The sequence below is a fragment of the Leguminivora glycinivorella genome, chromosome 16 (assembly GCF_023078275.1).
Source record: "Leguminivora glycinivorella isolate SPB_JAAS2020 chromosome 16, LegGlyc_1.1, whole genome shotgun sequence".
Classification (NCBI taxonomy): domain Eukaryota; kingdom Metazoa; phylum Arthropoda; class Insecta; order Lepidoptera; family Tortricidae; genus Leguminivora; species Leguminivora glycinivorella.
The window spans coordinates 13,093,849-13,119,590 of record NC_062986.1 but is presented as its reverse complement, the minus strand read 5'-3'; the positions used below and the strand labels follow the sequence as shown (position 1 = coordinate 13,119,590).

General features: G+C 37.5%; 1 protein-coding gene across 1 annotated transcript in view; it reads right to left on the bottom strand.

Annotated features, from left to right (window-relative positions):
- LOC125234757 (sodium channel protein 60E-like) overlaps positions 1-24,738 on the bottom strand; it is a 209,559-nt gene extending 184,821 nt beyond the window's left edge. The window contains exon 1 of the mRNA XM_048141143.1: positions 24,667-24,738. The gene's annotated coding sequence lies outside the window, so the exon portion shown is untranslated. The remainder of the gene's footprint in view (positions 1-24,666) is intronic.
- Positions 24,739-25,742: the final 1,004 nt, after the last annotated feature.

Below are 25,742 nucleotides of genomic sequence, written 5' to 3'. Positions count from 1 at the left end.
AAAATATGACCTAGTAAGCAGAGAAAAATAATCACAAGAAATTCAACCAGACAGTTTTAGTCTTATGTTCCGGTCATCTTGACATTCGCTATTGCAAATCGGCCACCAATCTGTTATTATTGCAGGTGTTTTCCGATTACCCACCGCTAAGTAGCAGGGCCACAGTAGTGGTTGATTTGTATACTGGCTCAAACCGATTTTTACACTCGGCAATTAGAGCTGAACTTAGGTAAATATTTACCCCCGTATTCATAAACGTTCACTAAAGTTATCAAGCCGATAAAGTTCGTTTGTCCCTTTCCGACGTATTGGTGTGATAGAAAGGGACAAACGAACTTTATCGGCTTGATAACTTTAGTGAACGTTTATGAATAAGGGGGTTAAACTTTAATAGAAAGACCACATGAATGAATCGGGTATCGGTTATTGCTCTTATGAACAGATTCCTCGTTTTTGCCATCTACTTTATAAAGAAGAAAGCTTGCCAGTCTGCCAGACGTAAGTTTAAAATAAGATGCTCTAAAACAACAAACATTACGAGAAACTTAGACGTTTTACTCCTATACGTTCGCAGCCGCAAGTCGGATATCGGTTATTGTACTGATGTGCCGACGAAAAGTTTCCAAATTTCTGAAATTTTCACATAGGAAAACTTCGGAAACTTTTCATTCTTTGTATGGACAATTGTATTGATAGAAACTTTCCAATTCATAAATTTAAAATCCCTTTACTTTTCGTGAATTTTAATGAAATTTAAGATTTTTTTGGAAAGTTTCCGCAACTTGCACATCCCTAGGTTATTGCACGTAGCAGTTCGTTTCCACCGCCGCTAGTTAGCGGGGCCGCGGTGTTGCGGTTGATACAACACCGATTCAAACCGATTTTTGCACTCGGAGATTACTATCGATATCTGTCTAGCTTGGAATGTATATTTTCGGTGGCAAACAGGTATACTGTCCGCCTGATGGAAAGCAGTCACCGTAACCTATGGACGCCTGCAACTTAAGGGGTGTCACATACGCGTTGCCGACCCATTAGAAACTTAATAATAATTACTTAATGATGTATAATTTTGGCAGAACGACAAAGCGACAACTTCAAATGACTGTTTATAAACTAAGTAAATCATTACTTGCAGAAAAAACCTGATCAGGCGTTCTGATCCCAAAACCCTGACATTTACTCAGGTACTAGTTTTGGTTAGAATCTTAAAACTCGTCAAATATTGGATATTTATACGATATGGATCCGATATGTTAGTGTCACAGTGGCGATTGTGTTTGATCAAAACAAATATCACTCTGTCAAAAAACGTTATTATAATATTAATTCTCGTCCGAACGGAGAGTGATATTGAATAAACGTATACAAAAAGCGAGAAATTAAAGTGCTCTATTCTGAAGAAAATTATCTAAAGTTCAAGTTGTAAAACCAGCACGGGAAGCATGGTCGCGCGATAGACGATAAAATAGCAGGCCGTCCCTATCGCACTATTTGTAAGTGCGATAGGGACGGCCTGATATTTTATCGTCTATCGCGCGACCATGCTTCCCGTGCATGTACAGATATAGTGAGAAAAGATTTGCCTTCGAATTGTTACGGAGACGTACGAACGTGTCATGCTACTACAGTATCATGTATTGTGTTTCGTATATTGAGGTGTGCAATAAAGAGTATTTGTATTTGTATTTGTACAGCGTTTCATGAACTAGCATGACCAATACGAACGTTTCCGAAGGAAACCCTTTTTAACCGACTTCAAAAAAGGAGGAGGTTCTCAATTCGACTGAATGTTTTTTTTTCACACTACATCTGTAGGTATAATTTAAGTATACGAAAAGAAAAGTAATACATAAAACGAATGATCAGGCAGTTCGCTAACTAGTAGTGCCGGAGCTGCGGTTGAAGCAAACACCGACTCGAACCGATTGTTGCACTCGAGCTTTAATCGATTCTTTTATTTAACTCTCAAATGCTCGGATAGTATTGATGTTAAACTTCAATAAGACTACGGATAGATTTGGGTGTCATGTGATCAAGGAGTGATTGGGGTAAAATTCAAAAAGGTTTCGACAAAACAGCAAAACTTTAAAATCCATACACGTGTTTAAGGATAACTATTCAAATGTATAACTTTTGCTTATATTCGCTTAACTCTGCGATGTCGTCAGGAAAATCTTGTAAGACTTAAGTACCTATACTTTAAATTTCTTAACTTTTAGATTTAGACAAGTTAAAAGCAATTTATAAGTAAATGTCATAAACCTTTTTAACCTTCATAACCATTTAATTTTTAGTTAGTCCACTCTTATAGAATTTTCTGTAGGTACGTAGGTGACACAACACTTAGAAAAAAAAATGGGTATTCTAAATCGGTTTTTTTTTACCTAGCGAGGCGACCCTGAGGCGCCGTCAAGTCACTGACAGCAAACTTTAAATACCACGAATCATAATTACATATATTAATCGTCATTTATTTAATTGGTAAATTTTAAAAAATGCTGTCAGAAAGACCTAGCGTCTTAGTATCGCCGCCTGGCAAAAAAAACGATTCAAAAAACCCTCATTAATTGGCATTTTAAAAATAGCCTTCCTAATGACCTGTTCTCACAGCGAAGCAAAGCGGTCGAAAAAAGGAATAAACACACAAGTGAGCTTGAAGCCTTCCGGAGATCCGTGACGATGATATTTATACTCTGACCTATATTCACATTTTCCTGCTTCACACTTGATGTTATTTCTGTGTAGATCACATTTTACTTTAGTATGATAAGTAGATAAGCTCAACACTTGGAGTTTTAAGCTTAAATAATGTTTTTTTCTTATCTGTCTTTTATAAGCGTAAAACCTTTAAGCGTAATCCATTTTCACTCTAAGGGTCCCCCACATCTAGCGTCTCGCGAGCTTAGCGTCGGGCCAACTGTATGGCAAAGCCTGACGCCGCGTCGGCGCGCCGTCGGCGCAACGTCGACGTGGCGTCTTTTTTCATACAGTTGGGCCGACGCTACGCTCGCGAGACGCTAGTTGTCCCCACAACCCCTTCGATTCGATTCGAACATGAATACGTCCAAAATTGACTCTGGACACGATACTCATCATAAACACGTTTTATTCAAACTAAAATGTAATTTTTGAGATCGATATATCCAACTTTATCGTAACTAGAGCTGATTTCCAACGTATTCTGAAGATTGAATGGGGCCGTATGTAAACTTGTAGCCTTCCACGGAACAAACTACCGCTACGCCGTAGGCATCTACGAGCTACGAATTGAGTTGGTTCACGAATATTGGAGGGTAAGTGATAAGTTAGAGCTTCCTCTGTGCTTGCCGCTCCAGTTACGAACCTTTTATAGCCAAGATATGTATGTAGCTACAGACATTTATATATTTATTTAAACTTTATTCTACAATACAAAAAAATACAAATGGCGGACTTAATGCCAGGTGGCAATCTCTACCAGTCAACCATGGGCTAAACCGAGAGGTCAAGTTGGTGAAGGGTCCTAATAATATATAGTATAGTCAGAATAAAATGGAAAAGATTTTAATGTCAAAATTTATACATAACACAGAACAGAATAAATAATAAACTACCGCACATTAAAACTTTTTATAAAAAAACATAATACATTATACGAGTTTAACCGACTTCAAAAAGGAGGAAATAAAAAAATAAAAAAAATATTGATTTTTCAGTACATGTGTTACCAAAGTTAGATGAGCATAAAAACAAGTGTATATAGGCATACGAGTACTAAAAAAAATAAAAATGTTTTATTGCCACTAAAAACCACTTAAATCACTTACCATTATACATAAGAGAAACACAATCTAGCAATTAAATAAATCTAAAAAGTATGACTATATAGGCGTGCGTTGTTCTTTTGAACAGTTATACAAAAGACCAAGCAAAGTTTTCGTCAAGAAACTAACGCAACTAGTCGTAAATTAAGCCCAAAGCAAATACATAAAAGTAGAAAGTGAAGTAAAAGTTTTTCAACGATTGGTCCTGCGGGACAAGTGATCCCCAGTACAAAAAGACTTGTGTTCATAGAAAAACCATGTTGGTTACGTCTTTTTAATTCTAGGACAAGTAAAGTGTAGGGAGGGATTATTTATCGAGATCCCGGCAACTTTTGATAGTGCCTTCTATGCCATTAATGGAAATTCTAAGCCTTATTGATAAAATGTTAAGGTCTAATTATGGTAAAATTTTACTTTGGTTAATCGTTCTGTTCAGATGAAATCAGATTCTTATATATAGCTTTTATGAAATAAAAGCCAGAACCCGTAAGTTATTCTTTCTAACAGATCAATTCAAGTTCACATTTATGACTAGTTTTTATTTTCATTAATCACTTATCAATTAGCACACCTTGACACTGGCGATTAAATATATGAAAGAGGCGCGTTCCTAGCAGAGCACACACTCTAAGCTTGTGTAGGTGGACGCGTAGGTACTATGCTTGTATGAGTGAGATATGACAGGTCGACTGTTCGCGTTTTTGACAGGCGGTAACTGTGAGGTAACCACCCCGGGCGGCTCTTGGAGTGGCCATACTGTACGAAAGTATTCTTTATTATTATACTGTGCTATTAGGTTGGATTGAAAACGTTTATCAAAAATATGGTGTAACGAAAAAACGTGTAATAAACATGCATGCTTTCGATAGTCACCTATAACACTAATGACTAGATATAAAACGATCTTATATCAAAATAATAAAGAACAACACATGGATAGACAACGCGGAACCCTTATAATAACCAACAAACAGTATTTATAGGTAATAAACATGATCTAAACTTCATTTAACCGTTAAATTCCCGTGAAACATACCGAAATCTCAACCCTCTCCCAATAATAAACTGCTGCCACAGAACACGCGTAACGAAAGTACACTGCTCACGATATATCTCCTTGTTATAAATATGTAGTCTAATACACAGCTTACGCAGCGCCAGAGTGTTCACCAGGCTAATAAGACTTCTCTCAATAACTGCTGCTACAGAACACGCGTAACGAAAGTACACTACTTGTTATAATCTTATAATACAAATAAGTACTCGTAGTCCAAGACACAGCTTACACATTGCAAGAGGGTTCACCGAGCTAATAAGGCTTTGCGCGCAAAGCCGTTTGCTCATTTAGTCAATCCGTTAGCAGATTTCCCGATCAGCGAGTTAATGGTGTAAACATTGGTATCGATCTAATTAATGGGATATAAATATTAGTGAAGATGGTAGTTGTTTGTTCAATAAATCAGTTTTATGAGATTTTTGCTGGTATTACATAGATTTTGTGAAATGCGTTTCCAAATTTTATAAGTGTAAAATATTTAGTAATGTGACAGACATAGTCGCATCATAAGGGTTCCTTTTGTGTCTTTTTATCTTCGTAAAGTGAAATAAAACTATTCTGGTACTTAGCTCCTGAAGTTCCGAGGAAGGTAAACCGATCTCGAACAATAAAGATTAGAGAGCTGTTAGAAGGCATCCAGTTATTGGAAAAATAACTTTATTTTTCCTACAGACGCTGGAAAAACAAGGTAATAACGAGGCACCTTTATCTACTTTACTAAGATGTGCCTATGGCTTCGACAGTGCAAAGATATTGAATTATAAATTATGAGATAAATCAATTCTAAGATGAAACCGACCCTCGGAACCATAAAGAAAAATTTGTGCTCATTTCACAACTTCCATATGTTATTTTTTAACTTCCGACGCAAAAACGACGGGGTGTTAAGTTTGACGTGTCTGTCTGTGTGTGTGTCTGTCTGTCTGTTTGTTTGTCTGTCTGTCTGTGTGTGTGTGTCTGTCTGTGGCATCGTAGCTCCCGAACGGATGAACCGATTTGGATTTAGTTTTTTTGTCTGAAAGCTGAGTTAGTCGGGAGTGTTCTTAGCCATGTTTCATGAAAATCGGTCCACTATGACGCGGTCGGGGGTTTTTTTTTAAAATTTTAATTTTGTGGTTATTAACACACATTAGGCAATGGACTATTCCCTTTGTTCCTTGTGAAAATTAGTATGTTACTTGATTATATTGCCTGATACACAGATTTATTAAATATTTACCACTAGTACAAATACACTACAATATAATAAAACTAACTTAAAAACTATAATTCTAGTTGATTTTCCAATTCTGTTTCAATGAAGATCTTAATTTTGAGGGTTTTATATTGCAAAATCTTCATTTAAAATTTCATTTGACGTACCTACATACCTATTTAAAATAATATGTGTTGTTACTTTTACCACACCTCGGACACTGGCGATCAAATATATGACAGAGGCGCGTTCCTAGCACACAGTCTAAGCTCGTGTAGGTGAACGCGTACTGTGCTTGTATGAGTGAGATGTGACAGGTCGACTGTTCGCGTTTTTGACAGGCGGTAACTGTGAGGTAACCGAGAGGGGGTGGGCGGCACTTTCAGCAGGGAGCGGGAGTGGCCATACTGTATGATAGTACTCTTTATTATACTGTGCTTTTACTATGAATAAGGTTAGGTGAAATCACCGCATGTGAAAGGTGTTTATAAATGTGTAAGATTAGTCTACCTCTACAACCTTTTTATTTTGGAAGGCAGCATAAATTATCGTTTCCTGTTTTCTATTACCAGCCTCATTATGCTTAATCACGCCTGGGTATGATTTATTATCTGCCAGGTCAAATAAAGGCCAGTAGCTCCACGGTAAATGATAAAACTAAAAACATATATTTAACTGTCAAATATGTATACTTACATAATAAGGGGAAGTTCCTAGTTTAGCAAAGAGAATAGACGCAACGAATTACACAATGCATTTATCGCCATCTCTTGACAAACGATTAAACTTTCAGAACCTCAATTTTGATAATTAGACTATCATCATCCTCCTTGCGTTATCCCGGCATTTGCCACGGCTCATGGGAGCCTGGGATCGTTGACAACTAATCCCAAGATTTGGCGTAGGCACTAGTTTTTACGAAAGCGACTGCCATCTGACCTTCCAACCCGAAGGGTAAACTAGATCTTATTGGAATTAGTCCGGTTTCCTCACGATGTTTTGTTTCACCGGAAAGCGACTGGCAAATATCAAATGACATTTCGCACATAAATTCCGAAAAACTCATTAGTGCGAGCCGGGGTTCGAACTCGCGACCTCCGGAACGAAAGTCGCACGTTCTTACCGCTAGGCTACCAGCGTTTCCAGCGCTTTGATAATTAGACTATGTAATGTTAAAATTGTTAAATCTAATCATTGTCGCCATCTAACCGACTAGCAAGTAAAGGTGTGTGTAGCCGAAATGACAATCCTTACCGATAATGACCGATTGAAACGCTGTCTGACTCTGTCGTGCCAATACGCAAGAGCGAAAGAGATATAAATATAATATATACTTAGCTACGTAAACGATATTAAAGTAAGCGTATGAAGCGTATTTGGCTAAGTACCCACTGTACCAAAAGGCACAATCCAATTCTAGTATAGTGCGCGGCCAATTTTTATACCATGTGGCTTTACCTCTGCGCATAAGCGATTTTTCTTATTGGGTAGTTTTTTTGCTCACATGTGTACGATGCGCTAACTGACCCCACCATCGCGCCTAATGGTCTAAAAGTTTGCCGCGTAGGTACGTAATTTAAATATTTCGTATTTGACCGATCCACCATGTATAGGTAACTAAAATATAGTGAAAAAGAAATATTCACTACTTAACTACGATTACCCAACGTCCTTGATATGTATTTGTACCGGCAAAAGGCGATAAAAAATAAATAAATAAGTTACTTGCAATTGTCGGCCTAGGCAAAGCAAGGTCAACAAACAAAACCGGCCAAGAGCGTGTCGGGCCACGCTCAGTGTAGGGTTCCGTAGTTTTTCGTATTTTTCTCAAAAACTACTGAACATATCAAGTTCAAAACAATTTTCCTAGAAAGTCTTTACAAAGTTCTACTTTGGTGATTTTTTTCATATTTTTTAAACATATGGTTCAAAAGTTAGAGGGGGGGGACGCACTTTTTTTTCCTTTAAGAGCGATTATTTCCGAAACTATTAATATTATCAAAAAATGATCTTAGTAAACCCTTATTCATTTTTAAATACCTATCCAACAATATATCACATGTTGGGGTTGGAATGAAAAAAAATATCAGCCCCCACTTTACATGTAGGGGGGGGGGGGGGGGTACCCTAATAAAACATTTTTTTCCATTTTTTATTTTTGCACTTTGTCGGCGTGATTGATATACATATTGGTACCAAATTTCAGCTTTCTAGTGCTAACGGTTACTGAGATTATCCGCGGACGGACGGACGGACGGACGGACGGACGGACGGACGGACGGACGGACGGACGGACGGACGGACGGACGGACGGACGGACGGACGGACGGACGGACGGACGGACGGACAGACAGACATGGCGAAACTATAAGGGTTCCTAGTTGACTACGGAACCCTAAAAACCGGCCAAGAGCGTGTCGGGCCACGCTCAGTGTAGGGTTCCGTAGTTTTCCGTATTTTTCTCAAAAACTACTGAACCTATCAAGTTAAAAACAATTTCCCTAGAAAGTCTTTGGTTGGAATGAAAAAAAAAATCTGTCCCCACTTTACATGTAGTTGTTAGGGTAGTACACTTTACCTGTAGGGTAGGGTAATGTTTTGTTAGGGTGGGTGGGGACCCACCCTAACAAAACATTTTTCCACTTTTTATTTAACCACTTTGTCGGCGAGATTGATATACATATTGGTACCAAATTTCAGCTTTCTAGTGCTAACGGTTACTGAGATTATCCGCGGACGGACGGACGGACAGACAGACATGGCGAAACTATAAGGGTTCCTAGTTAACTACGGAACCCTAATAATGAGAATTGAACGACGACAAGTGACAAGACTGAACTAGAAAGCGCTATTTTTTACAAGCGTGGCGTGCCGAAAATTTCCTCATTGAGAACATAAATATCAACAAAATTTACAAAGTTACAAACGAGCACAAATTACGATTCAAGGGAATAAAAATAAGATCGATTTGAAACGATGAACTTATAATTACCTAACTTTTTTTTTTAATTTACGTATATTAGGTACCTCTATTTAGTTACCTAATTGTTTGTTTTCATTTGAGATTACACTACTATTAGGTAAACTGCCTAGTTTATCCTAATAACGCCAAATAGATCGAGGGCAGCTGAAATTCACGATCGACGTCACATTTCCCCTTGTTATCATACCAACTCATTTTTCTAAACCATCACCTTACAGACAAGTCGGTTTCTTCTAGAACAACCATGTCTGTTAAGTCCTTAAGGCAGCGTATCTCTCAAATGGACGCTGCTTATAACACAATACGTCTTATACGTCGTGACCTTTGCCCTTTAGTTCCGAGATAACGAAGAAAAACGTCTAAACAACTGGGAGATAACAAACGTTTCGCACTAAGGGGAACAAATGGTTTTATATTAATTGAATAACGTAATTACGTAATCCATACCATACTTATACTTCCATACTAATATTATAAATGGGAAAGTGTGTCTGTTTCTTTGTCCATCTTTCACTACAAAACGGAGCGACCAAATGAAGTGATTTTATAAGTGGAGTTAGTGGAGGTAGTTGAAGGGATGGAGAGTGGCATAGGCTACTTTTTGTCTCTTTCTAACGCGAGCGAAGCCGTGGGCAAATGCTAGTAATAGGTATTATAAATGGGAAAGTGTGTGTGTCTGTTTGTTTGTCCGTCTTTCACGGCAAAACGGAGCGACCAAATGACGTGATTTTTTAAGTGGAGATAGTTGAAGGGATGGAGAGTGACATAACCTACTTTTTGTCTCTTTCTAACGCGAGCGAAGCCACGGGCAAAAGCTAGTGTTTAATAAATACACAAGTAAGGTAGTAGTTACTACAAAGATATGACATTTGGCCGTAACAGTAAAAATATTAAACGTATAACTTTTATTCATAATTATTTTTAACTTAGTAGTTCATGCGCTCTGCCTACCCCTTTATGGGATACAGGCGTGATTATATGTATTTATGTATGTACGACTATGTTATTTTTAAAATCTTGACTTAATCGCGTACCTGTGACCATAGAGTATATTGAATAGAATGGCCTACGACTACATATTAAACTGACCTATAACATAACGTTTCAGGCACGACGTTGTCCCCGTGGTCTCGAAGAAGACTGGCTTGATGTGACATCAACATACCTTCTGACAGCCGCGCGAGTTTTTCAAACTACCCGCACTTGGTTTTGATCATCAACTTGAACTGTTTGCGCATTTTAATATGTAGGTAGTCATACGCGATTAAGTCCCGATTTTAAAAATAATTATGTGTAATAATCGTGAAAGTTTAAATCAGTATAAGTAACTTTTTATTCTTGAACAAATGTTGTTACAGCGTTGTTACGGTGTTCTGCCTTTTCGCAGAAATATGTTTGACCGAAAGTCATTTGCCAAACAACGTTTGGCCGAAGCTTCATTTTGACAATTCTAAAGGTGCGAACTCATGTTTAGCAACTTTTTGTATGCCAACTTTTCATTTGGCAGAATTGTTATTGAAAAGCAGATTATTATAATCCATCTAAACGTTAGGCAGACTAATCATTTGTCAAATGTTTCATTCGGTCAAAACACCTTTTGGACGATTACGTTTCGCAACGAAACATTAGGCAATTTACAAATAATTATTAACATCACCCATTCGGAAAGAGTACTTTTATTCCCTGTTCGGAGGGAGCAAAGTAGCACTTTTCTGTTCGTTCGTAAAGTTGGCAAAAAAAATTATGATAATTTGGGAAACGAATATTCGGCGGAATGAAATTCAGTTTCATGTGCTCTGCCTACCCCTATATGGGAAACAGGTGTGATTGTTTGTATGATTGTATGATGAAATTCGTCGAAATGTGAGTTGGGAAATGATAATTGGCCATACAATTTTCGGCGATAAATAAGAGAACCCGTTATTACCGCCTTAATAAAATAACTAATGAGTGTCGGAGAGTTTTTTTTTTTCATATACACAAGCTACCTAAACATGTTAGGTGCGAAAAACGTTGAAAACCAATTGAATCGTGATATGCAAATTTATTAGCGTTTATGGGGAACAACGTGCAATTTTATAGGCTTAACGGCCACAAAGCGGTTTGTGCAATGCAATTAACAGGAGGCAATCCTAGTATAATACTACCGTTGACTCCCATTTTATCAATTTGAATAACGTAGCCATTTGTTCTCTTTTTTATAGTTTTTGGGACATTGTAGCAAAAATGCAGATATAAAAATAATGTTATAGTAAGTTCCAATGGTCCTAGGTCTCATACTGAAGAGAGATAATAGGTATTTACGTTGGCCCAAAGCAAGTTGGAGACTACACCTTATTTTTTTAAACATTATAATTTCTTTGAAAAAGTATAGAGAGGTAGGTATGTAAGTAAGTAAGCTTAGCGCTCAAGTAAGTTAGTATTAAGTAATTAAAGAAATCTGTGATCTCTGCCTAGCCCTCTGGGAAACAGGCGTGATTGTACTAGTATGAATGTAGGTATGTATGTTACAAATTATGTATAGTTAATTAGTTACACATGGACCCGAGGGGACTCAATCCTTATAGATGAAACTTAAATAAAGGGTAAAACTTAAAAAGTGTTCAGTTTTAACTTACCCGTATAAAATAAGCGAACGCTCACTGGTTCTTCGATGATGAAGATATATAATCAAATTAACTTTGGATCGCCCACATTCCAACCCTCATCACTTTCTACATTTCGTAATAATTTAATAAATAAAATGCTTCTCTTTGACATCTTAGTACCATACTCAATTTGTTCCATAACCTAGGTTAGGGGCTGTAGCTGATTTATAAGCTGCCTATGTAAGATCAGTGACATCTAGCGGGAAATTGGGCAAGTATAAACTAAAAATACTACATCGAACACCTACTAATTAACAGAAAGCTTCCAAACAAATAAAATAACGAAGAATACCGAACATCTCGAGTTGCGGCGCTCTCGCCCGGAACAATAGACTACGCTAAAGGCGTTCATAATAAATGAGGCCGCGTGGAAAACATTTCAATTTATGTTGCTTTGCTGTACAGGAAAAAACGGAATAAACCTTCACACATACAGTATATACTGCTGGTATTTCTGTCTCACTTGTTTTGTAGGTGACAATGAGATGTATCTTTTGCTTTAGTAGACAGAACAAAAATAGACCAAGGGTACGCTGCAGGATACACTCTTATTAAGAATACCATATAGGTACCTGGAACAACGAGACTTTATGTGTAATGTAATCAAAAAACCGGCCAAGAGCGTGTCGGGCCACGCTCAGTGTAGGGTTCCGTAGTTTTTCGTATATTTCTCAAAAATTACTGAACCTATCAAGTTCAAAACAATTTTCCTAGAAAGTCTTTATGAAGTTCTACTTTTGTGATTTTTTTCATATTTTTTAAACATATGGTTCAAAAGTTAGAGGGAGGGGACGCACTTTTTTTACCTTTAGGAGCGATTATTTCCGAAAATATTAATATTATCAAAAAACGATCTTAATAAACCCTTATTCATTTTTAAATACCTATCCAACAATATATCACATGTTGGGGTTGGAATGAAAAAAAAAAATATCAGCCCCCACTTTACATGTAAGGGGGGTACCCTAATAAAACATTTTTTTCATTTTTTGTTTTTGCACTTTGTTGGCGTGATTGATATACATATTGGTACCAAATTTCAGCATTCTAGTGCTAACGGTTACTGAGATTATCCGCGGACGGACGGACGGACGGACGGACGGACGGACGGACGGACGGACGGACGGACAGACAGACATGGCGAAACTATAAGGGTTCCTAGTTGACTACAGAACCCTAAAAAAGATGAAATTAATACAATTTAAATATATGTTATTGAACCATAGAATGCCGTTCGCTAGTTTGCAGGTGGTACAGCGACATCTAACGAAAAATGTGGACATCAAAAAATACTTATACATTTTACGAAAACAAGTCATTGCCCAGTTTGCGGGGGTAACAGTGACATCTAGCGAACGACAGCGAACAACTCTATCGTTGAGTTTCCTAAACATATCCTAAGTACATTGGGTTTCTCAACAATAAATAAATAAATAAAATTTACTTTTTCTTTTGACTGAAAACACCGTGTTGATAACCTCTCTCTCCCTCCCTTTCTTCCCTTGGCTTCTGGCTGGCTTCCTAAACTTTGACGAGCCATAACATAATATTAAAAATGTAGGGGCTAAGTTTTGATTCCCATAGAAAAATTGAATTACGCGCCATTTCCAGTGCCAAGTTTCGATTGATCGTCATAGTTGACAGACGTCAAAAATACAACGTTACCTCTTTAGTTTTCTAACAGATGGCGTTAGTTATACAAAATAGTAAACGATGTTTTCTTACTCCTTAGAGTCCTAACAGATGGCGTTAGTAGTACAATATTGAACACAAAACTGAGATTTGATTTTTTTTTAAATGACAATAAAATAATTAAATTACTATGTTTAAGCACAACTTCATAGGCGTGATAGTTTTTTCAAAAAATGTACCACAAGGTTCGGAACTTTGTCGACTATAGGAGGGCTTCGCTACCGCTCGCCCTGATAAGTAGGATACTGAAATCTTCTTTCTTCGTTGAGCCATCACAGCTAACTTTAACTTACAAACGGTCTTAAGCACCTACACTTCTAAAGGCGCTTAAGTCATTTTTGCTAATAAAAAAAAACCACAACGTTCTATGAACATTGGTCAAGTGCGAGTCGGTTTTCGACTTTTCCATACAAAGAACTCATGAGCGCCTGAACGACTATGATGGCAAAGTTAACGTTTCGAACTTTCAAGACTTTACGTATATATCTCGGAAACGATAAGAGATAGAGCAAAATGGACTTCAGATTTGGGCTTTCGGTGGCACAAATTCTATGTTTTCGTCAACAGACACCTTTTTTTGGACCGATTTGAATAAAATTTTGCTCAGTCAATTTATAAACGGTCTTAAGCGCCTCCTTTTTAGTAGGAACTTAAGTCATTTTGTACAAATGAAAAAAAAATTGAACAAGTTCTAAAAAGAAAAAGACAGAAATGAATTTCTTTATACCTGTCCAACTCGATTACACAATTTTAAGACGTTTAGTAACTACTTGCAGCGGCAGTGAGTGAAATTCGTAATCTGAGTTTTTTCTCTTAAGTCCGACTTACGCTTGACTGTAGATTTCTAATAGGTTTTCCTGTAATCTACATGGAGAGGGCTATCTCGTGTATTTTTTTGAAAATTTTACGCTAAGTAGTTTCGGAGATAAGGGGGGGGGAATGGTCATTTTTTGCTTATTTTCTTAAATTACTTCTAAATTACCAAAACAAAAAATATAAAAAAATATATTTCAGATGCTGATAAAATGCTCTTTCATTTGATATGTAACACAATATAGTTTTAATAACTTTGATTTTTAATTTTTAATTTTACCCCCCAAAAGTGACCCCTGTGATTAAATTTCATTTAATTAAATTACATGTCCGTCTTTGGGCCACAGGTTTACATACGTGTGCCAAATTTCAAGTAAATCGGTTCAGTAGTTTCGGAGAAATCGGCTGTGACAGAGGGACAGACAGACACGCGAGTGATCCTATAAGGGTTCCGTTTTTCCTCTTTGAGATACGGAACCCTAAAAATATTAATTTTATTTAAGTACGATATAGTTACTTAAAATTACAATAAAAAATTTAACCGTAGGCAAATATGGTCGCGCGATAAGAATTAAAACATCTGGCCGTCCCTATCGCACTTAAAAATAGTGAGATAGGGGCGGCCAGATGTTTTATCATTTATCGCGCGACCAGACTTGCCTGCCTGAACAATAAATTATTGTAGCATGGAGGAAGAGCCCTTTAGGCATTTTGGATACAGAACCCTAATTCCAACATTTGAAAATATTATTTGATAACTTAATAGGTTCCTCTTGCTTTTTAAAATACCTGCCTTGTTTCATTTATAAAAGAACAGAAAGTCAATATTCCGTTTAAAAGCTCCGAAGTAACTCAGGTATCTCGGTATACACGATTCCGAAAGAATTTCACTTATTTCTTTGAAAAAGATATTGTTTTCAGATGCCTATTACGGACAGGGGGATGTACTTAGAGAATACATAAGTACACAATCTAGGAATATTAATCAGCACACGTATACTTAAAGTAATATTCAAATGCGTGTCGTCTTGTTCATGGGCTTGAAATAAATTTTAATAGAAGCCCGTTTCAAGATGACCACAAGATGATGGCGTTGACCACGAATGCTGTAATGCTGAGGTCCAGTTCCGGGGTCATGTGGAACTCAAGGCCAAACTGGCCTCTAAGAAGCTCGGGGTGCTCAATAGAGCGAAACAGTACTTCACATCGGGTCACCGGCTTTTGCTATACAAAGCACAGGTTCGACCACATATGGAGCACTGTTCTCATCTCTGGTGTGGGGCACCGAAATATCAACTTCTTGACTCTATCCAACGCCGGGCAGTTCGTATTGTTGGCGATCCCGAACTCACAGTCGGCTTTGATCCTCTTAGCCTTCGAAGAGATGTTGGCTCTCTGTGCTTGTTCTACCGTCTGTACAACGGGGAGTGTTCTGAAGAATTTTTTGACCTGGTGCCACCGTCGCGCTTTTATCACCGCACCTCCCGCCGAAGAAACAAAGTTCATCCTCACTTTCTGGACACGTGTGGCAAAACCAAGGACAAACGGGCCTCTCGCTCGTTTTTGCCCAGAACATGCAAGTTGCGGAATGAGCTACCTTCTGAGGTGTTCCCCTTGCATTATGACATAGGGTTCTTCAAGAAGCAGGTATTTAGGGTTCTTAAAGGTAGGCAAAGCATAAATGACTCCCCTGATGTTGCTTATGTCCATGGGCGGCGATGATTGCGATGCTTCCCACCAGGCGGCTCGTCTGCTCGTTTGCTGCCTATTTCATAAAAAAAGGGATGAATTGTAAATTCATTATACGCGATATAATCTGTTTCCATACTTTTATTTCAGAAGAAATAAGGTTTTTTTTTTCTTTATTTTAAACTAAAGCAGGACTTTTCATATCATAGGTACACACACGTTTATGTTTGACACGTTTCGAACGTGACTTTACGGGGATTCGGCTAGCTTTAGAATACGTTTATGCGTTAGGGCATTTTTGCGAGAACAATGACCAAAAATGTTTTTTCTCAGGTAGCTAAGCGGACCCTGGCGCTAGGCCGAGAAAACGCTAGGTTGAAGAAGGAGCTAAGACAAAAAACAGGATACAAAAAATGGTCCCAAAATTTTCTATTATTTTGGATACTTTCCACTTTGTAACCGCTGTACAAAGTGTTTGAAAAATGGTAACCAAGTGAAAAAATTGCTTTTTTCCGCCTAGTAGGATGGAAAGGGCTCGTGATTCTGAGTAGGAAAAACATGAATTTTTTCTATATTAAAAAAAGAAGTTTTTGAAACTTGCGAAAATAGTAATCCCAAAATTTGGCGTAGGCACCAGTTTTTACGAAAGCGACTACCATCTGACCTTCCAACCCGAAGGGTAACTAGGCCTTATAGGAATTAGTCCGGTTTCCTTCACTGAAAAGCCCAGACATGTCACACATAAGTTCCGAAAAACTCATTGGCAGCCGGGGATTGAACCCGCGACCTCCGGATTGAAAGTCGCACGCTCTTACCGCTAGGCCACAAGCGCTTCCCGCTACATCAGAAACTCATGGATACTATCCAATATTGTGATCTCGGTAGTTTCCTTTAATAAAATACTAAAATTCTCTCGAGCTCCGTCTAATGTGGACTTGTTAAACTCATGTAATAAATCCCCGATTCGCAAGTAACAGCGTTAAGTTTGGATCGTCCCGGTCATTAATATCTGTTACAACGTCGGTTACCTGTGTCTCCGGGGACCATCGATTCGCCCTGTTGTTTTTTATTACGTCAGATTGCGTCTCGTGAAGAGGTTATATACCCGGAAGGATAAGTTTGTTCAATGATTAAGAAAAATGGTAACTAAATTATTAAGAAATTAAATTGTTTTTTTTTTATTTATTTTGTTGTTTAGCTGCGTAAGCTGAAGACGTGAGCTCGTTTCCTGGGTACGTACTACGTAGCCGAATGGCACAAACGCTCACGAAACGCTCACGAAACGAAACGCTCGTAGATATCTATCTCTATCGCTCTTGCATATTGGCGCGACAGAGCCAGACTACCTTTCGCGGCGTTTTGTTTTCGTTTCGCGTCGCAGAAATGCCATTCGGCTACGGCACCTGATTCGACCACTTGGTGGCTGTTTCTTTACTGTATGGCAACTTTTTCAGTTTACAGAAATAGCTAACTTGTAGTTTGAATGTATAAAGTACTTAACTACAATGTCAAATGCTGATTTTGTTATTAAGGCATAAAACAAATTGTAAATATTCTTATAAAGAACCGTTCTTTTTCTGGAAGATGCTTATATTTTATTTAAAAAAAAATCTTATTTTCAGAAACAACGCGCTAATGCCCATTCCTATGAATATTTCCAACATGTTAAATAATATTTACCTACTTAAAACAAAATGAAAGAAAGCAACAGGAAACCCAATCAAGAATTTTATTTCTGCTCCACCAAATTGTTCTATTGGTAAATATTTAACGAACTCCAAAAAGGTCCTTTGCAGCCTACGCGAAAATCAAAACATTTCCTGGTAAATAAAAAATACTGCGTCAAAGAACGGCAGGGAGAGGGTTAATAACAAGCTGTTTATAAGGAGTAATAATATAACCCGCCTGCTACCTCCGGAGCGTGTGCATGAATTATTTAGTAAATTACTGCGCTTTGCTGATGTGGGTTAAGTTCTTATTGCTGTGCCTTGGGTTTTGTGTACGCGCAAGTTTCGCACACGTACTTCTAATATTAATGAATAAATAATTAAATTTTGTTTTGTACATTAAATGTACAAAACAAAATTTTTATAGGGTTTTGTATACGCGAAAATTTCGCACACGTACTTCTAATATTAATGAATAAATAATTAAATTTTGTTTTGTATATTTATAGTAATTATTAATTTAAACCTTATAACGTACTTATATTATATTGAAATAATTAAATTATACTTGCTATAATAATGAATAAAAATATGAAATAAATCGATTGTTTTATGTTTTAATAACAGTAGTATTAGGGAAAATTTTATTAAGACTGTATAAAATGTTTATCTTTAAACCAAAATTGTCTCAAAAACGTCAAAAGGAAATACAGGCCTAGTTTAATATCCATACTTAATATTATAAACGAGCGACGAATTGACGCGATTTTATAAGTGAAGATAGTTGAAGGGATGGAGAGTGGCATAGGCTACTTTTTGACTCTTTCTGACGCGAGTGAAGCCGCCGGCAAATGCTAGTAAAACAAACTCTAGATACAAACAGACTACATATGTGTCGCTTAACTTCAAACCTGGGTAAATCCATTCTGCTTTAAGGTTGAATATATTAAAAATACTAGCTTTTGCCCGCGGCTTCGCTCGCGTTAGAAAGAGACGAAAAGTAGCCTATGTCACTCCATCCCTTCAACTATTTCCACTTAAAAAATCACGTCAATTCGTCTCTCCGTTTTGCCGTGAAAGACGGACAAACAAACAGACACACACACTTTCCCATTTATAATATTAGTATGGATAATATGATCTGAAAAATAATCAATTTATAGCAGAATGGATTTACCCAGTCTTGAAGCTAAGCGACACATATATAAATGGCTATCAGAATGTTTGACACAAACAATGTTTTGGCTGTAGTGTTTCCTATACTTACAGTATTTTGTAGTGTGTACTTGTAGTGTTTGCCTGACTTTATTTGCAAATCACTTAAATACTATCCTTAAAACTCTCAAAACACGTAAACACGTAAGTTTCCATATGCAAAACCGAGAAACGTCGCACCAATCGAGCCGCGAGTATATTGCGCAACTTTTCTCATTACTGCAGTCCCTGGAGAATCACGCACGACTCGTAAACATAAGTGTTACGGCGGTTAACTTAAAAACTAAAATATTTTAAACAATTTTTTTAATAAGCAGTGCATGACTTTTGACGTTGAATACGTTAGTGGGCCAATCCGCGGCAAGAGTAGGTAACATGAGTCACGATTTTATGGCACGTTCCATTTTGTCACGATGGAAATCCAAGTGATAATCTATCTCTAAAATTTTATCATTATATTAAATTGGAAAAATAAGATTACATATCAAAATAATAGAAATAAATTAAAACTAAACTTAACTTAACCTATTATTCAGTAGCTGAATTCTTGGATGAATAGAACAATAGAACACAAAAATTGTTTCAATGTTTTAATTGAGATCAAATGCTAATTTAGTCATTGCTATATTTATTATGACACCCATCATTTTTGACATTTTGTATTATTCCTTTGTAAATAATATACCTATGTACCTAATTGTAAGACTGACGATGTATAATTAATACAAATAAATGAATATGAATATGAATATGAATATAACCTAGGGGGACTACACTGTACCTAGACAGATATCTCCCAAGTCGCTGCCAGTACCTTAGTGTGTCCATAAGACTGACCGCGTTTCCTCGCTGGATGGCGATGCCAGTGCGCTGAGCGAGAAACGAGCCAGCCTTACGGTCACCAGTTGACTTAATTAGAAGATATTTCAGCCTTTGAAATAAGTGTTACTCTCCCGATATGTCCATAGAACCTGTTTTCATTTGCAAATAAACACTCAATGAAATCGTGACTCACGTTACTTTTACGTGGATTCACCCTAGTTGATAGCTTTAAAAGTCACGGAAAATGTTTTTAATGTTTAGTTCAATCACCGGCAATAACATCGCACAAAAGAAGGCCTCTAAAATATACAATACAATACAATACAAATACTCTTTATTGCACACCTCAATACACGAAACAACATAGCAAGTATAAACAACAACTTAAGAGGTAAAACAAGAGGCGGTCTTATCGCTAAAGAGCGATCTCATCCATACTAATATTATAAATGGGAAAGTGTGTGTGTCTGTTTGTTTATCCGTGTTTCACGACGAAACGGAGCGATGGATTGACGTGATTGTTTAAGCGGAGATAGTTGAAGGGATGGAGAGTGACATAGGCTACTTTTTGTCTCGTTCTAACACCCCACTTCCCTAAAATGGGGGGTGAAATTTTGTATGGAGCATGCCGAATACCTCTATATAATAATAGATAATTGGATTTAACGCGAGCGAAGCTAGTATTTCTATAAAGTGAATGTTATTTTACGAGATGTTTACGCCGTCTAGTAACGTATGCGTCTGTAAAAGGCCACACATGCTAGTTCATTGTAGAAGCTCTAGTGTCCTCTGAGGATCACGCACTACTCGTAAACACAAGTGTCACGGCGGTTAATTAAAAAACAAAAACATTTTTAACTATATTTTTTATTAAGCAAAGTCTTCTACCATTCCGTGATATTTACGCTAATGATATTATCAAATATTTTACTATATTTTAGACATATTAAACAGACATTCTCAAACTTTACTCAAGGCTTACAAAATAAGTAAATCGTTTAGTCATACTCTTCATTTGATATAACAGATAGATAGAAAACATACCTACACATACACCTCAGTGAAAGATACAGCCTATGGACAGTGCGCTGTCCATACTACAAATGATTGCATTTCATCAAATCCTTACACACTACTACTATACAGAGTGAATGTACTCATCTGTCTACTTTAGAATATTTATTCCATACACCTTTATAAATACTACTTTGATACTAAAGAAACACGTCTTTCAAAGCCTCATACAAAACCGGCCAAGAGCGTGTAGGGTTCCGTAGATTTCCGTATTTTTCTCAAAAACTACTAAACCTATCAAGTTCAAAACAATTTTCCTAGAAATTCTTTATAAAGTTCTACTTTTGTGTTTTTTTTCATATTTTTTAAACATATGGTTCAAAAGTTAGAGGGGGGGACGCACTTTTTTTTCCTTTAGGAGCGAGATTATTTCCGAAAATATTAATATTATCAAAACACGATCTTAGTGAACCCTTATTCATTTTTAAATACCTATCCAACAATATATCACACGTTGGGGTTGGAATGAAAAAAATATCAGCCCCCACTTTACATGTAGGGGGGGGTACCCTAATAAAACATTTTTTTTTTTTCATTTTTTATTTTTGCACTTTGTTGGCGTGATTGATATACATATTGGTACCAAATTTCAGCTTTCTAGTGCTAACGGTTACTGAGATTATCCGCGGACGGACGGACGGACGGACGGACGGACAGACAGACATGGCGAAACTGTAAGGGTTCCTAGTTGACTACGGAACCCTAAAAATGTGTTATTTTTTTCAGATTTGCCCAACAAACCAGCCGGTCTAGCCGAAACCACAATCGTTCACGCTAGACGCCGAAATGCAGTCTAGCTCTTACGCCAATACGGAATAGCGATAGATATAGCTCAAGAACGATATTATTGTAAGCGTTTGTGCATTTGGCTACGTACCCAGAGCCCCGCAGAAACGGAAGTCACGATCGTATAGAAAATGTAACAATGCCATTCGACGTGCTCGAAGAAGAGAAAAACAAGGAAATTGAGGGAAATGGGACAAAAAGATCTAAGAAAATAACAGTTTGTACTCAATATGGGTACCTGTGAGACAATCATTGGTAGGTTACTCGTACTTCCTTTGAAGTTCCTTTTCCTTCCTGACTGAACATGAGAATGCGTTGTCGATTGCGACTTCATACATCTAAAGCGACTTTAAGTGGATATGCTAGTCGATTAGTACGCAGTCTATACTTCCTGATATTTTCACTTTTATTTTCAATGGTTTATGATACAAGTACGGAAAAGAGCAAGTTTGAAACGAGTGGCGATAAATTAATACACAACCGCGGGGAGTGTTTAAAATCAACACGAGCTACATCACTACTTCTACTAGGGCATTTTCAGAATTTGGGACCCCCCCAAATAGCGGAAGTTGTTAACAAAAATTAATTCACTGTCAGTTTTGTCACGATAATTAAGCATGAAAATTCAATAAAAACATTGTTTTTGTGTTAATTACACAAACTTTAAGCGATAATCTACATTCAGAATGTGAAAAAAGTAGATTAATAGACAGATTTTATGCTTAATTGTCGTCACAAAACTGACAGCGAGTTAATTCTTGTTAACAACTTTTGCTACCCAACTGGACCCAAAATTCTGAAAATGCCCACTAGTGCGCTAAACTAGCACCATGTAGTGACTGAAAATTATGTTTATTTACGTCTACATTTATATTTATATACATAAAGACGTCAAGATCGGTTACTTACTTTCTAATTCTACAAAAAATTAAGTAAAGGTCGAACTTTTTACTCAAACATTATGCTTTGTAAAAAACATGAGTTTACTCCGTTAGTATCTTCTGCACCCTACGGTGTTTAATCTCATTCTTCATTAATAATTCTATATATTTACACCGACTCCAGAAACCTTTCTAATTAACCGGGAAAACATTTTACGGCAGACCTCATGGCTTAAGTACAAAGTAAAATAAAAAAATAAAAATACTTTCGGTTTTAATAAAAGGCTAACATGTCATAACGAAAGTACACGCTTGCCCTGATACTGCCTTTTCAGTACAGATGGTGTTTTTTTTACGCACTAGTGCGAGAAGTGGTTCATTATATGCCAGGTCGAAACTTCGGAGGGCCATCTGTATTGAAAAACGTCGTACGATACACGTGCGAAAAGGATATTCGTAACTCGTGTCGATTTAAAACACTCCCTTCGGTCGTGTTTTAATTTATCGCCACTCGTTTCGAACTTCCTTTTTTACGCACTTGTATCGTAATGTATTTTGTACAAACGTAGTCTACTTTTTGCTGTCTAGATATTAAGAGGGCTTTCATGTTAAAAATAGTGAAATCGCAACCGAGCGCTCGATCATACCGTATGTGGTATCAAATTAAAGGGCTTTGCGAGTAGTTTATAAATATATATCACATTATAGGACTTTTTCTACTTGGTCTAACAAAATATGAGAAAATGTCCAAAAGTGGTAATAATTGTACCGGTGAAGGCTCGTTTTCAAAAAATTGGCAAAAATCAATAATAGCAATTTATAATCACTAAGGCACAACAGCAATTTAAGTAAACGTTGTAGATTAATTTAGTACAAAACTTGCTTCGATGTGATGTAGATTTTCAAAGAAATTGTCACTTAATTTTAGGTAATTTCTGAAAAAAATTGAATTCGCCTTAGGCTAGTTTACTCTTTTTCAAAAACTTAAAATAAAAATCTAGTCTGAAATGATTGTGTTAACATTAATGAAAACATTTGAAAGAATTTGAAGTCTTTAAAACTACTTTTTTTTTGGTAACTTCTATTTTCCATTTTGTATGGAATTTATTTTCACTGTCAAATTTTACTTGATCAAACAAACGAAAATACTCATACGAAGGGCACAGCTTCAAATGCTGTATACTATTCGTAGGTAAGTAAATTCCTCGATTAAGGTTTTAAATTTTGTATTCAATAAGTAATCGCACATCTACCTAGTCATAAACTTGATATATTTTCGTAATATGTCTGAAATACATATACATACATACAATCACGCCTGTATCCTATAAAGGGGTAGGCAGAGCACATGAACTACTCAAATTTCAGTGCCACTCTTGGCAAAAAGGGGCTGAATGAAAACGAAATTGTGACATTGCAGTGACAGGTTGCCAGCCTCTCGTCTACGCCACAATTTAACCCATATCCCACAGTCGACTTCTACGACAACCACGGGAAGAAAGGGGGTGGTGAAATTCTTAACCCATCACCACACGGGCAATCGACATCATGTCTGAAATACATGAAACGTTTATTCAACATTTCCCTAATACTTATACATCATAGCGTACACGTGCCTGCTATTTGGTTGTTAAACGTCCTATTTAAGGAGCAGAATCGATATGATGACCAAGACATTTGTGAGCTCGGAACAACGTAAGATACTACAAAGGCCTATTGTGTGCGTCGGTGCTCACCGCATGTATCTGCGTCAAATAATTGTTGCTATTCTCCTTCCCACCAACCCCATTCAATTATTCTTATTTCCCGCCTCAAAGGAATAATTTATTTTCTCCACCTGTTTACTCCTTTCTTCAAAGCAAAATTTAAATCTCATAGAACCGTTTCCTTTTAATATTCAATAAAAAAATATATTTTCTCAGAAACACGTGTCCTGAATTCCGATTCGGCATTCCTTTTGATGGAATTTCGGAGGAACGTCTAACGAGCCCTCATTCACAGTCGCGTCTTAATGTTGATCTTTGACCTTTTACCTTCGGGCATGTTTAGTGTCGGCAACCGGAGCCGGGAGATGTATCGGTGTCGCGTCAAGTGTCGAGAGCTCGTTCAAATCGATCTAGTGTTGAAATAGGTCAGGACAGGTACACTAGCCCTTCGCGGCTCCACAAGTACCCGCCGCTGCGGCGGCGGCGGCTCCGCAGCGCGCCTCAACATTTTGACCGAAATCTATTACTGTACCGTTCGTAAATAATGTAGCGGCATTTACGCCGACTAATATCGATCTCGTGACGCAAAGTTCATCGATTTCACATTAAACTAGAAAGTAAGAAAAGCTCACCTGTGATTTTCGTGGTAGGGAACGTTCATGTTAGTCCAGTTAAGTAGGGGTTAGACGGGCGCGGGGTCGCACGCGGCGGCGACAGGCGCGCGCATGGTCACACACAGCACAGTACGGTCGCGCGGCGGCGGCGGCGGCGGCGAGCGGCGCGGCTGCTGGGCGCGGGCGTTCGGCGCGCGGCGCGGCACGGACTGGCCCGGGCGGGGGCCTCCGCCCGCGCCGCCGCCCGCGCCCTAAATTCGCGTTACAGCCGCCGCACAATAATTGTCGTACAGCTGCAGCCGCGACGGCCGCCTATCGATTCGCTCCGTAACGTGTACGTTTCGTGAAAGTAAAAAGTTAACTCGATCGAATTCAATGCGGTCCGAGCTAGTTTCCATAAGAAATGAGCCCGCTTTCTTGACAACACAACTTTTTTTACGAGTTCCTCGACTCGCTTCGTACATCTTTTTCTATCAAACCTGACTCCAACTTTAGATTCTAAGATAACTTCAAACTTAAATACCCAACTTTGGCTAAAGTTGAAACTAAACTTCCCTGACCGCATAAAAGCTTTCTGCGGTAACCTGCCAGCGTTTACGGATGGCACGGCGGGCTACACGCCGCTACGGCGCTACGCCGCTACGTCGCGTCGCCGCTACGAGTGCTACGAGTGAATATGCAATAATATGCACGGATGATTTGACAAGTCGACGGAAAATAGAATCGTTGAAAAACTTCACAGGAAGCTAATTTCATTATTTCAGTATTTATTTATAATATGTTACTTACAGAAAGTTTTATATGTCTAATAAGCTAATAAGTAAATCATGGTACTAATTACATCATAAGTTTAATAAAACTTACATTTTAACGAAACATTTTCTTTCAAAAGCAATGAAACAGTACAAAAGTTAAAGGAACAGTCTAAAATATGGTATCAAAAAATGATAGTAGGTAAAATTATTAGAAACATTTTTCTTCTTGCCTTTTAGAATAACAAACTCTTGCATTACTGTTAAAAAATCAAATTATCAAGTCTTAAACTGAAATAACACGTCTTCAAAATATTCACCTTTAACTTTGATACACACTCA